The sequence below is a fragment of the Rhinoraja longicauda genome, chromosome 16, assembly GCF_053455715.1.
Source record: "Rhinoraja longicauda isolate Sanriku21f chromosome 16, sRhiLon1.1, whole genome shotgun sequence".
NCBI classification, from domain to species: Eukaryota; Metazoa; Chordata; class Chondrichthyes; order Rajiformes; family Arhynchobatidae; genus Rhinoraja; species Rhinoraja longicauda.
In genome coordinates this window covers 2635852-2651891 of record NC_135968.1, presented here as the reverse complement: position 1 = coordinate 2651891, position 16040 = coordinate 2635852, and positions in this window count along the sequence as shown.

Genomic DNA, 16040 nt, shown 5'->3' with positions numbered 1-16040 from the left:
CATTTGGAGGAACATAAGCTCACGTCATTTATTTGTTAATACTTACTTGGGTCTACAGTTAATTTAGTCCCACTTCCAAAGATTAGTGTGTAAGTCCCTCCAGTATTCACACAGTACTGCATCCCACTTCAATAACTCCACTTGGTCTGAGATGGGGAGATTATCACACTCATTTGGCAGTTGTATTTGAATACATGGTATTCAATTGAATTATCTGCAAATGCTCTTATTTGGAAAGACGGTGATGGACATGCACTAATTACATTAAAAAGATTTCTGTTCGGAACCAAAACTTGTCTTGTTGACCATTAACTGTACAATTGGGCACGGGTGCACAATTGTTAAGTTGCCGAATTAGCTGGAATTAAGTTTGAATCTCCACCATATTGTTTAAGGGATTGGTATTCAAGAAACTAAATACATCTGGAACATAAAAACCGGAACAAAATATTCCCAGTAATGTTGACTCCTGACTGGCATTAAAAATTTGGAGTGGATCTGTTGAACTATTAACAGCAATGAGTTGGACTCTGAATATTGTAACTTCTACCATTGACACTAGTTCATCTTTACCATAAAAACACTTCTAGAGGATTATATTACAATTTCATGTTCTAGATTCAAACTGCAGAGATTACACTGGGTTCCTACCCAGGTACATGAACGTAGAGGGAGTTGAATGAAATCAGGAGATTTGATCCACAACTCTTCCCAGCCGGTGAGATGCTTGTGAATCAAGGGGACAGACACACATTTGGGGGAACATAGACCCACGTTAGTTATTTGTTAATACTTACTTGGGTCTACAGTTAATTTAGTCCCATTTCCAAAGATAAGTTTGTCAACCGCTCCGGTATTCACGCAGTACTGCATCCCACTTCAATAACTCCCCTTGGTCTGAGATTGGTAGATTTTCACACTCATTTGGCTGTTGTATTTGAATACATGGCATCATTCAATTGAATTATCTGCAGAATGTTCTTATTTGAAGAGGCGGTGATGAAGATGCACTAATTATATTAAAACGATTTCTATTCGTAACCCAAACTTTTCTTATTAATCATTGACTAAACAATTGGGCACAATAGCAATCATTAAGTTGCCGAATTAGCTACAATTAAGTTTGAATCTCCACCATTCTGTTTAAGGGATTGGTGTTCAAGAAACGAAATACATCTGGGACATAAAAAAACAAAACAAAATAGTCCGAGTAATGATGACTTCTGACTGGCATTAAAAATATTGAGTGGATTTGTTGAACTTTTAACAGCAATGAGTTGGTCTCTGATTATTGTAACCTCTACCATTGACACTAGTTCAGCTTTATCATAAAAAACACTTCAAGAAGAATATGTTACTATTTCATATTCTAGATTCAAACTACAGAGATTACAGTGGGTTCCTACCCAGGTACATGAATGTAGAGAGTTGACTGAAATCAGGCGAGTACAATTTGATTCACAACTCTTCTCAGCCCGTGAGATGCTTCTGAATCAAGGGGACAGACACACATTTGGAGGAACATAGACTCACGTCAGTTATTTGTTAATACTTACTTGGGTCTACAGTTAATTTAGTCCCACTTCCAAAGATAAGTTTGGTACCCGTTCCAGTATACACACAGTACTGCATCCCACTTCAATAACTGCCCTTGGTCTGAGATTAGTAGATTATCACACACATTTGGCGGTTGTATGTGTATACATGGCATCATGCAATTGAATTGTCTGCAGAATGCTCTTATTTGAAGAGACGGTGATGAACATGCACTAATTATATTAAAAAGATTTCTGTTCGGAACCAAACCTTGTCTTATTAACCATTAACTATATAATTGGGCACGGTTGCACAATTGTTAAGTTGCCGAACTAGCTGGAATTAAGTTAGAATCTCCACTATTTTGTTTAAGGGATTGGCAATCATGAAACTAAATACATCTGGAACATTAAAAAAAGAACAAAATAGTTCGAGTAATGATGACTTCTGACCTGGCATAAAAGACATTGGGTGGATCTGCTGAACTATTAACACCAGTGGGTTGGACTCTGAAGATAGTAAATTTAACCATTGACACTAGCTCGTCTTTGTAATAAAAACATTTCAAGAATATGTTACGATTTCACGCTCGACGTTCAAGATGCCGAGATGACAGCGGGTTCCTAACCTTGTACATGGGTATAATCAGGAGAGCATATTTTGATCCACAACTCGTCTTAGCCCGTGAAATGCTTCTGAATCAAGGGTACAGACGCACATTTGGAGGAACATAGACTCACGTTAATTATTTTGTTAATACTTACTTGGGTCTACGGTTAATTTAGTCCCACTTCCAAAGATAGGTTTGGTATTAAATCCATCATTCACACAGCCCTGCATCCCACATCAATAACTCCCCTTGGCCTGAGATTAGTAGGTAATCGCACACATTGGCTGTTGTATTTAAATACTTGATAACAATCAATTGAATTGTCTGCAGAATGCTCTTATTTGAAGAGATGGTGATGAACAGGCACTAATTGTATTTAAAGTATTTGTTCATAACCCAAACATTTCTTATTAACCATTTACTATAACATTGGGCATAGTAACGCAATCTTGAATTTGCCGAACTAGCTGGAATTAAGTTTGAATCTCCACCATTTTGTTTAAGGGATTGGTATTCAAGAAATTAAATACACCTTGAACATTTAAAAAAAGAGAACAAAATCTTCCGAATAATGATGGCTTCTGACTGCCATTAAAAATATTGAGTGGATCTGCTGAACTATTAACAGCAATGAGTTGGACTCTGAAGATAGTAACTTCTACCATTGACACTAGCTCGCCTTTATCATAAAAACACTTCAAGAATATGTTACAATTTCATGCTCGACGTTCAAGATGCCCAGATGACAGAGGTTTCCTACCTTTGTAAATGAGTGAAATCAGGAGAGCACAATTTGACCCACATCTCTTCTCAGCCCGTGAAATGGGGACAGACACACATTTGGAGGAACATAGACTCACATCAGTTATTTGTTAATACTTACTTGGGTCTACAGTTAATTTAGTCCCACTTCCAAAGATAGGTTTGTTACCCGCTACATCATTCACACAGTACGGTATCCCGCATCAATAACTCCCCTTGGTCTGAGATTAGTAGATTATCGCACACATTGGCTGTTGTATTTGAATACTTGATAACAATCAATTGAATTGTCTGCAGAATGATCTTATTTGAAGAGATGGTGATGAACATGCACTAATTGTATTTAAAATATTTCTGTTCATAACCCAGACATTTCTTATTAACCATTAACCATACAACTGGGCACGGTAGCGCAATCGTTAATTTACCGAACTAGCTGGAATTAATTTTGAATCTCCACGTATTGTTTAAGGGATTGGTGTTCAATAAACTAAATAAATCTGGAACTTAAAGAAAGAGAACAAAATAGTCCCAGTAATGATGACTTCTGACCAGCCATTAAAAATATTGAGTGGATCTGTTGAACTATTAACAGCAGTGGGTTGGACTCTGAAGATAGTAACTTCTACCATTGACACTAGCTCGTCTTTGTCATAAAAACACATCGAGAAGAATATGTTACCATTTCATATTCTAGATTCAAGGTGCCGAGATGACAGCGGGTTCCTACCCTTGTACATGAGTGAAATCAGGAGAGCACAATTTGACCCACAACTCAGCCCGTGAGATGCTTCTGAATCAAGGGGACAGACACACATTTGGAGGAACATAGACTCACCGCAGTTATTTGTTAATACTTACTTGGGTCTACAGTTAATTTAGTCCCACTACCAAAGATAGGTTTGTCACCCGCTCCAGTATTCACACAGTACTGCATCCCACTTCAATAACTGCCCTTGGTCTGAGATTGGCAGATTATCACACTCATTTGGATGTTGTATTTGAATACATGGCATCATTCAATTGAATTATCTGCAGAATGCTCTTATTTGAAAAGACGGTGATGAAGATGCACTAATTATATTAAAAAGATTTCCGTTCGTATCCCAAACTTTTCTTATCAATCATGAACTATAGTTGGGCACGGTTGCACAATTGTTAACTTGCTGAACTAGCTGGAATTAAGTTTCAATCTGCACCATGTTGTTTAAGGGATTGGTGTTCAAGAAACTAAATACATCTGCAACATAAAAAAGAGAACAAAATAGTCACAGTAATGATGACTTCTGACCTGGCATAAAACACATTGAGTGGATCTGTTGAACTATTAACACCAGTGGGTTGAACTCTGAAGATAGTAACTTCTACCATTGACACTAGTTCATCTTTATCATAAAAACACTTCAAGATGAATACGTTACTATTTCACGTCCTAGATTCAAACTGCAGAGATTACAGTGGGTTCCTACCCAGGTACATGAACGTTGAGAGTTGAATTAAATCAGGAGAGTACAATTTGATCCACAACTCTTCTCAGCCTGTGAGATGCTTCTCAATCGAGGGATCAGGCACACGTTTGGAGGAACATAAGCTCACGTCATTTATTTGTTAATACTTACTTGGGTCTACAGTTAATTTAGTCCCACTTCCAAAGATTAGTTTGTAAGTCGCTCCAGTATTCACACAGTACTGCATCCCTCTTCAATAACTCCACTTGGTCTGAGATGGGGGAGATTATCACACACATTTGGCTGTTGTATTTGAATACAAGGTATTCAATTGAAAGAAGGGTCTGGTCAGCAGTAAGAAAGAAGCTGAAGCTGTCAAATTCTGTAAGCAGGGCTACTAGAATAGCAAAAAACCCAGACTTTGTACCATCTACCATGGACTCAGGATTTGACAGATGGGCTGACAAAGGGCTAATATACATAGATCAAATGTTTCAGGGACAAACAATGAAAATATTCACACAACTTCAAAAAGAATTCAATTTACCTGCTCATGACTTTTACAAATTCTTACAGCTAAGAGATTACCTACAGAAACATCAGGAATGGGAGAGCATCTGCAAGACTCCATCTAAATTAGAGGAAGTGTTGTGGGGGTTCTCGGAAGACAAGTCAAAAAAAGGGATTATATCAAAAATTTATGAAGCACTACAACATGAATCCAATGAGAACAACTTACATATCAAAGAAAAATGGGAACTGGAAGCGAATATCATAATATCAGAAGAAGGGTGGGAGGAATCATTTAAAGAGGGACATAAACTAACTAAGAGCCCAACATGGAGGGAATTTGACTGGAAAGTTAAAATGCGTTACTTTTATACTCCATTCATTACATCGAAATATAGTAATACAACTGATTTATGTTGGAGGGAGTGTGGAGAAGTTGGGGACTCCACTCATATATTCTGGGATTGCCCAAAAATACAGGATTTCTGGAAGAATATTCAAAAGGAAATTAAACAGATTATGGGCATTAACTTCCCTCTGGAACCAGCACTTTACATTTTGGGTATAATTCCTGACAGTATGACAGATAAGAGTTCGAAACATTTACTGACAATCCTGCTGCTGATAGCAAAGAAGACGATAACAACTTCTTGGTTGAAAGCACAGCCTCCAAGCATAATGCAATGGAGAGATAGGGTAAAAAATGTGTATATAATGGAAAAAATCACAGCAAGGTTACAGTTGACAACAGACATGTTTGATAAAAGATGGTCATTATTAATACAGGCAATGCCGGGACTCTAGTCTCTTCCGATTTTGGGAACTTAAAGTAAGGGTATTTACATTCAATATGCATCTCCTATGTTTGTTTAGTTTGTGTTTGTATGTATGTAAAAAAAAAATAATAATAAAAATAAAAAAGAAAGTAAAAAAAAAAGAAAGAAGGGTCTCGACCCGAAACGCCACCCATTCCTTCTCTCCCGAGATGCTGCCTGACCTGCTGAGTTACTCCAGCATTTTGTGAATAAATCGATTTGTACCAGCATCTGCAGTTATTTTCTTATATATTATTCAATTGAATGATCTGCAGAATGCTCTTATTTGGAAAGACGGCGATGGACATGCACTAATTATATTAAAACGATTTCTGTTCAGAACCAAAACTTGTTTTATTGACCATTAACTGTACAATTGGGCACGGTTGCACAATTGTTAAGTTGCCGAATTAGCTGGAATTAAGTTTGAATCTCCACCATATTGTTTAAGGGATTGGTATTCAAGAAACTAAATACATCTGGAACATAAAAACCGGAACATAATATTCCCAGTAATGTTGACTTCTGACTGGCGGCATTAAAAATATGGAGTGGATCTGTTGAACTATTCACAGCAATGAGTTGGACTCTGAATATTGTAACTTCTACCATTGACACTAGTTCATCTTTACCATAAAAACATTTCTAGAGGATTATATTACTATTTCATGTTCTAGATTCAAACTGCAGAGATTACAGTGGGTTCCTACCCAGGTACATGAACGTAGAGGGAGTTGAATGAAATCAGGAGATTTGATCCACAACTCTTCCCAGCCGGTGGGATGCTTGTGAATCAAGGGGACAGACACACATTTGGGGGAACATAGACTCACGTTAGTTATTTGTTAATACTTACTTGGGTCTACAGTTAATTTAGTCCCACTTCCAAAGATAAGTTTGCCAAACGTTCCGGTATTCACACAGTACTGCATCCCACTTCAATAACTGCCCTTGGTCTGAGATTGGTAGATTATCACACTCATTTGGCTGTTGTATTTGAATACATGGCATTATTCAATTGAACTATCTGCAGAATGTTCTTATTTGAAGAGACGGTGATGAACATGCACTAATTATATTAAAACGATTTCTGTTCGGAACCTAAACTTGTCTTATTGACCATTAACCGTACAATTGGGCACGGTTGCACAATTGTTAAGTTGCCGAATTAGCTGGAATTAAGTTTGAATTCAAACTGCAGAGATTACAGTGGGTTCCAGCCCAGGTACATGAACGTAGAGGGAGTTGAATGAAATCAGGAGAGCACAATTTGATCCACAACACTTCCCAGCCCATGAGATACTTCTGAATCAAGGGGACAGAGACACATTTGGGGGAACATAGACTCACGTTAGGTAGTTGTTAATACTTACTTGGGTCTACAGTTAATTTAGTCCCACTTCCAAATATAGGTTTGTTAACCGTTCCAGTATACACACAGTACTGCGTCCCACTTCAATAACTCCCCTTGGTCTGAGATTAGTAGATTATCACACACATTTGGCGGTTGTATTTGAATACATGGCATCATGCAATTGAATTGTCTGCAGAATGCTCTTATTTGAAGAGACGGTGATGAACATGCACGAATTATATTAAAAATATTTCTGCTCGTAACCCAAACTTTTCTTATTAATCATTAACCGTACGATTGGGCACAGTAGCGCAATCGTTAATTTGCCGATCTAGCTGGAAGTATGTTTGAATCTCCACCATTTTGTTTAAGGGATTTATGTTCAAGAAACTGAATACATCTGGAACTTAGAAAAGGGAACAAAATAGTCCCAGTAATGTTGACTTCTGACCAGGCATTAAAAATATTGGGGGTGGGGGAGGAGGATCGGTTGAACTATTAGCACCAGTGGATTGAACTCTGAATATATTACCTTCTACTACTGACACTCGTCGTTATCGTGAAAACACTTCGAGAAGAATAAGTTAAGTTACTATTTCAATGTTCTAGATTCAGACCACAGAGATCACAGCGGGTTCCTACCCAGGTACATGAACGCAGAGGGGTCTGAGTGAAATCAGGAGAGCACAAATTGATCCACAACCCTTCCCAGCCCGTGAGATGCTTCTGAATCAAGGGGACAGACACACATTTGGAAGAACATAGACTGACATCAGTTACTTGTTAATACTTACTTGGGTCTACGGTTAATTTAGTCCCACCTCCAAAGATAAGTTTGTTACCCACTGCATTATTCACACAGTACTGCATCCCACTTCAATAACTCCCCTTGGTCTGAGTTTACTAGATTATCACACATGTTGGCTGTTGTATTTGTAATCTTGGTATCAATCAGTTGAATTGTCTGCAGAATGCTCTTATTTGAAGAGACGGAGATGAACATGCACGAATTATATTTAAAATATTTCTGTTCATAACCTAGACTTTTCTTATTAATCATTAACTAAACAATTGGGCACAGCAGCGCAATCGTTAAATTGCCGATCAAGCTGGAATTATGTTTGAATCTCCATCATATTGTTTAAGGGATTGGTATTCAAGAAACTAAATACATCTGGAACTTAAAAAAAGAGAACAAAATAGTCCCAGTAATGATGACTTCTGACTTGGCATTAAAAAAAATGTTGGGGGCGGGGGGGAGGGGATCTGTTGAACTGTTAACACCAATGGATTGAACTCTGAATATAATACCTTCTACTACTGACACTCATCGTTATCGTGAAAACACTTCGAGAAGAATAACTTAAGTTAGTATTTTATGTTCTAGATTCAAACCACAGAGATTACAGCGGGTTCCTAACCAGGTACATGAACGCAGAGGGATCTGAGTGAAATCAGGAGAGCACAAATTGATCCACAACTCTTCTCAGCCCGTGAGATGCTTCTGAATCAAGGGGACAGACACACATTTGGAGGAACATAGACTCACATCAGTTACTTGTTAATACTTACTTGGGTCTACAGTTAATTTAGTTCCACTTCCAAAGATAAGTTTGTTACCCACTCCAACATTCACACAGTACTGCATCCCACTTCAATAACTCCCCTTGGTTTGAGATTAGTAGATTATCACACTGATTGGCTGCAGTGTTTGAATACTTGGTATTAATCAATTGAATTATGAACAGTATGCTCTTATTTGAAGAAACGGTGATGAACATGCACGAATTATATTAAGAATATTTCTGTTCATAACCCATTAAAAAAAATTAATCATTAACTATAAAATTGGGCACAGTAGCGCAATCGTTAAGTTGCCCAACTAGCTGGACTCCTATTTGAATCTTCACCACATTGCTTAAGGGATTGGTTTTCAAGAAACGAAATACACCCGGAACTTAAACGTAGAGACCAAAATAGTCCCAGTAATGATGACTTACGAGCAGGCATAAAACACATTGACAATAGACAATAGACAATAGGTGCAGGAGGAGGCCATTCGGCCCTTAGAGCCAGCACCGCCATTCAACGTGGTCATGGCTGATCATTCTCAATCAGTACCCCGTTCCTGCCTTCTCCCCATACCCCCTGACTCCGCTATCCTTAAGAGCTCTATCTAGCTCTCTCTTGAATGCATTCAAAGAATTGGCCTCAACTGCCTTCTGAGGAAGAGAATTCCACAGATTCACAACTCTCTGACTGAAAAAGTTTTTCCTCATCTCAGTTCTAAATGGCCTTCCCCTTATTCTTAAACCGTGGCCCCTTGTTCTGAACTCCCCCAACATTGGGAACATGTTTCCTGCCTCTAACGTGTCCAACCCCTTAATAATCTTATACGTTTCGATAAGATCTCTTCTCATCCTTCTAAATTGAGCGGACCTGTTGAACTATTAACACGAATGGGTTGAACTCTGAATATTGTACCTACTACTATTGATACCAGCTCGTCTTTATCATGAAAACACTTCAAGAAGAATATGTTACTATTTCATGTTGTAGATTCAGGCTACCGACATAACAGCGGGTTCCTATCCACATATACGAACGTAGAGGGAGATAAGTTAAATTAGGAGTCCACAATATGATCCACAACTCTTCTCAAATGGTGAGATGCCTCTAAATCTAAGCACATAAATCTGAACGGTCTTACTTACTCGGTGTAACATGAAGCCTGGTCCCTGGTACAAAGATGAATTTGCCGGCAAAGTTCACACAGCGTGAAATCCCGGTACTGAAACCTTTGGTGTCCAGGCATTCCACTGCCGGTCATGTCTTTAAGTATGAGAGGAGCTATGTATTAAGCGGCCTTAATTCTCATTAAGGCACAAGGAACTGCAGATGCTGGAATCTTGGATACAACACTGAGTTCTGTCGTAACTCAGCGGATTAAGCAGCATCACTGGGAGGCGAGTTTTCGGGTCGGGAGCCTTCTTCCCGACTTGACTCGGAGAAGGGTCCTAACCTGGAACGTCGTCTATGTATTCACTCATCAGATGCTGCCTGACCAGCAGAGTTCCTCCAGCACGTTTGCAGAATTCTCATTAATCCCAATGATGATTCAGAGTGCGATACATTTAATTCAATATTCGCAACTTCGTTTCTAAATATGCTGCTCTGTTTTAATTCATAGTTTTCCAAAAACGTGAAATGATTGATATCCCCTGAAATGTGTGAATCAATTGCATGTTTAAATATTGCTACTTGTTCAAAGACAAGCGAAATCAGTTCATCTTTCTCAGTGTTTAGGCAGCGCCGGGGTAGCCAACAAGCAATGCATATAAAATTAAGACCAATCTTTTTCTGTACCCTAATCCCTTCTGTATTGATCTGCAATCATCTACATATCTATTAATCGATTTCCACTTTAAAGACTACGATTGAATCTGCTTCCACCCCGTCCCAGCCCAACGGCGCTGGGCCTGTGCTCGCTGGAGTTTAGAAGGATGAGGGGGGACCTCATTGGAACTGACCGAAGAGTGAAAGGCTGGACGGAGTGGATGTGGAGAGAACGTTTCCGCTAGTGGGAGAGTCTAGGACCAGAGGTCATAGCCTCAGAATAAAAGGCCGTTCCTTTAGGAAGGGGATGAGGAGGAATTTTTTTAGCCAGAAGGTGGTGAATCTGTGGAATTCATTGCCACAGAAGGCTGAGGAGGCCGCCAATTGATATTTTAAGGCAGTGATGGGTACGTATTTGATTAGTGCGGGTGTCAGGGGTAATGGAGAGAAGGCAGAAGAATGGGGTTAGGAGGGAGAGTTAGATCAACCATGATTGAATGACAGCGGAGAGGCCCAGTGCCGTCAAAAGCTCATCACAATGATGAACCCCCTCTAATAGTACTCCCCGGTTCGTGCCTCTCTACGTTCATCCAAATAGGAATACAGCCCGGTTGGTTACTCCTCGCTCTGAAATATCAAGAGGTCTCCAAAATGTTCCCCATTACCCAATTTATGATCATAATTTAAGATCAGGTTACAATTGTTCCTCATAATCTCTTCAGTTCAATACGAGTTGCCAATGGACGCCGACTATGTCGTTAGAAGTGCATGATAAGACTTACTGGGCTGGACAGTTAGACGAGTCCCACCTCCAAAGGCAAGAATGTTGCTACCAGTATAAGCCACACAGTGCCATATCCCTAAACACAAACCCTTGACTTCATTCTGTGCACACTTAGTACTCAACTCATTGCAGCATCCAGAAGAAGAAACCAATAGTGTATTTTGTGTTGGTGACTTGCTAATTTCATCTATTTTCCATCCTTTCTGTTATACATAACAGGGCATAATAAACATGACCGCCATTTAACAAATCCACAACCTTAGCGAATAACCCAGGCAAACTTTCTGACAACTGGAATAGTCTAGGCAAACCAGTCTCCTGGACCACCTACATTGAAGCTACGAGCAAGAAGGCACACCAAAGCCTCTACTTCCTCAGAAGTCTTAGGAACTTCGGCTTGCTTCCTAAAACTCTCACGAACCTCTACAGATGCCCCATAGAAAGCATTTTATCAGGATGCGTCACAGCTTGGTTTGGGAACAACTCCATCCAATACCGTAAGAAATTGCAGCGAATTGTGGACGCAGCCCAGACCATCACACAAACCAACCTCCCTTCCATTGACTCCATTTACACCCCATGCTGCCTCGGCAAGGCCAGCAGCATAATCAAGGACGATGCGCAACCTGGCCACTCCCTCATCTCCCCTCTCCCATCGGGCAAAAGGTATAGAAGTGTGAAAACGCACACCTCCAGATTCAGGACCGTTTCAGGTAACTGCACCATCCTACCACAACTAGAGAGCAGCCATGAACTACTAGCTACCTCATTGGTGATCCTTGGACTCCCCTTGATCGGACTTTGCCGGTTTTACCTTGCACTAAACGTTATTCCGTTAAACTTTATCATGTACCTATATACTGTAAATGGCTCGATTGATATCGTGTTTTGTCTTTTCACGGTTTGGCGAGCACGCAAAGAAAGCGTTTCACTGCACCTTGGTACACGGGGCAATAAACTAAACTGCTACTGAAACACCTACTTGGTTCCACAGCAAGTTTGGTACCAGATCCAAACACGAGTTGATATCCACCAGCATCCGCCCACAGTGTGTGAGAGGCGTACAAAAACCGCTTGTCAAGAGCTGGGCAACAAAGTACAAAGTAAGTGGACGGTAAACCCCAAACGAAAGGGCTGGACATTCTCACATTGAGGGGTCGTCCATTTAGGACTTAATTAAGGAGAAATGTATTCTAACATAGTGCGATGATGAAGTGGATTTTCATGGGGGGGGGGGTCATGGATGGGAAATCATTAGCCTCAGGCACAGGATAGCTCGTTGCATTTATGTACATGAAAGGAGCCGAGGAATATGAGATTGGTGGGAAAATATTTAGCACATTATTACGGCTGTCAGGGGTTATGGGGAGATGGCAGGAGAATGGGGTTAGGAGGGAGAGATAGATCAGCCACAATTAAAAGGCGGAGTAGACTTGATGGGCCGAATGGCCTATTTCTGTTCCTATCACTTAAGGTCTTATGGCCTTATAACACAGAACAGTAAAGTACGTATAAAATTCTTAAAGGACTGAACAGGCTACATATAAAATCTTAAAGGATTGGACAGGCTAGATGCAGGAAAAATGTTCCAGATGTTGGGGGAAGTCCCGAACCAGGAGCCGCTGTTTAAGAATAAGGGGGAGGCCATTTAAGACTGACACGAGGAAAAACGTTGTCACCCAGAGAGTTGTGAATCTGTGGAATTCTCTGCCACAGAAGGCAGTAGAGGCCAATTCACTGGATGTTTTCAAGAGAGAGTTAGATTTAGCTCTTAGGGCTCAAGGAATCAAGGGATGTTGCGAAATTTTGGTTTACCAGCCATGGTCATATTGAATGGCGGTGCTGGCTCGAAGGGTCGAGTGGCTTACTCCTGTACCTAGTTTCTATGAAATAACCTGCCCGTTAGATCTTTAAAGTTCTCCCATTCATCTTAAACCCATGCCTCTGCTACCAATGACTCAGGCAACTAAATCATCCAACCACATCTGGAGAGTAGTCCTGAACTACCATCTAACTTATTGGTGACCCTCAGGCTATCTTTGATCGGACTTTACTGGCTTTACCTTGCACTAAAAGCTATTCACTCATCATATAAATGGCTCGGTTTTAATCAAGCATTGACTTTCCGCTGATTGCTTAGCACGCAACAAACGCTTCCCACTGCACGCTGGTACACGTGACATTAAACGTATCTGAAAACTCAACTGAAAACGGGAAAACTCTGGTGTTAGCCTCCCCTACCCTGGGGAATAAACTGCACCTTTGTACCCTATCTATGCCTCGATAATTTTGTGAGGCTCTCAAATGTCAGCGCTGTGCCTCCTTCATTCCGAGAAAACAGTCCCAACATGCCTAATCTCTCAAACCCTCCAGTCCTGATCCAATCTCTCCTTGTAATCCCAGTTTCAAAACATCTAAACGTCTTAAAAAATGGTGACATTTGCAACATGAGTGGGTTAACATATGATGAGCGTTTGACGGCACTGGGCCTGTAACCACTGGAGTTTAGAATGGTGAACGGGGACCTCATTAAAACACACAGAATGTGAAAGGCCTGGAATGTGAAAGGCGGGGATGTTTCCACAGGTGGGAGAGTCTAGGAGTAGAGGTCATACGCTCAGAATTAAAGGACGTTCCTTTAGGAAGGAGATGAGGAGGAATTTCTTTAGTCAGAGGGTGGTGAGTCTGCGGAATTCTTCGCCAAGGGAGGCTAAAGCGGCCAAGTCAATTGATATTTTTAAGGTAGAGAGAGATAGATTCTTGATTAGGACGGGTGTTGGGGGTTATGGGAAGAAGGCAGGAGAATGGGGTTAGGAGGGAGAGATAGATCAGCCATGATTGAATGACGGAATAGACTCGATGGGCCGAATGGCCTAATTCTGCTCCAATCACTGTCAGTTATGACCTTATGACAAATATTCAATCATGAAACAAGTTAAATGTGAACTACTTCAAACTCACTCGGTATCACAGAGAGCTTCGTTCCAGCTCCGAATATGATCTTGTAACCGCTATCCGCACAGTGAAAATATAGTGCTCAAAAACTCCCTGGCCAACGTGTGAAGTGTTATGAATGTTGTAACCTGCACAATTGAAATGTATTGTTAACTCTATTCCCTCCATAGATGCTGCCTAAACGTTCCTCCAAAACTTAGTGTTTTGCTCACGATTCCAGAACGGCACTATATCAGGGGGACATGATTTGCAGAGCTACGGAAAGGAGTAGGAACAAACTGGGAGACGGTGAAGAGCTAAACTCGACGGCCGATTGACTTCATTTTGTGCCGTGACTACTTTTCTCCCTTCTCCCATCTGGCAAGCTATAGAAGTATGAAAACGCACACCTCCAGATTCAGGGACAGTTTCTTCCCAGCTGTTATCAGGCAACCCAATCATCCCACCACAACCAGAGAGCAGTGGTGAACTACTATCTACCTCATTGGTGACCCTCGGACTATCCTCGATCGGACACTGCTGGCTTTACCTTGCACTAAACGTTATTCCCTTATCATGAACCTATACACTGTAAAGTGATCGACTGTAATCATGTAGGAAAATAACTGCAGATGCTGGTACAAATCGAAGGTATCACAAAATGCTGGAGTAACTCAGCGGGTCAGGCAGCATCTAGGAGAGAGGGAATGGGTGACGTTTCGGGTCGAGACCCTTCTTCAGACTGAATAAGGGTCTCGACCCGAAACGTCACCCATTCCCTCTCTCCTAGATGTTGCCTGACCTGCTGAGTTACTCCAGCATTTTGTAATACCTTCGACTGTAATCATGTTTTATCTTTCCGCGGACTGCTTAGCAAGCAACACAATCTTTTCTCTGTACCTCGGTACACGTGACAATAAACGAAACTCATCCTCTGATCCATCAATCTACTTGATTCTCTTTACCAACTTACTTGGTTCCACGATTAGTCTGGTTCCCTTTCCAAAAGTCAGCGTGGTGCCGCTGCTAAACCCCGCACAGTACCATATCTCGTAGCACAAACCCCGAAAGCTGGGTGCAGTTAGATCAGAGAGGTATGGTAACGCGTTTGCAGCCCTTCCCAGCGGGACGCCGTTTGGCCATTTTAACGCTTCACTGCCCAATTTAATTTGAACTAATTTCCCCATATTAAATTGAGGTGCCGTTCTCAAGCATAAACTTAACACTTTTAATCTTGAGCAAAACACACAACGCTGGAGCAACCAACATGTCAGGTAGCATCTGTGGAGGGAATGGACAGGCGACTTTTCAGGTTGGGACCCTACTTTGGTCTGACCCGCTGCGCTCCTCCAGCACTTTGTGTTTTGGTCAAGATTCCAGCATCTGCAGTCTCTTTCTTCTCCAATTTCAAGTCTAACATTTGCTACCACAAGTCAGATTGTATCTTCCCCTTCGTTGCACTCTGTATCTTCCCTTTGTTGCACTCTGTACCCTCCCATCTGCTCTACACACAGTACTTGAGTTTGATTATATTTATACATAGTGTTATCCGATCCGATCGCATAACGTGCAAAACGAAAAATTTCACTGTACCTCAGTACATGTGGCAAGAATAAACAAATCTCAATCGACCTGAATGATTCAGAACGGGAGCTTATTATGTTAATTGCTCGCACATTCTGCTTTGCAGTATATCGCGAAAAATAGCAATCGCCTATTGTCCACCTGTAGACCATTGTCTTGGCATTTAAACAATCTGCAGAATTAGTTTAGTTAAACTAACGCCGTTTAATTTCACACTGGGCATGTAAGTCAAGGCTGGTATTAGTCGCCTCTGATGCAGCTTGTAAATATTCATAGATGCATGTTTAAATTTCAATTCAGCATCAATAAATGTGCGCACGAACTCACTTGGAATTACAGAGAGCTTTGTCCCGGCCGCGAACACAAG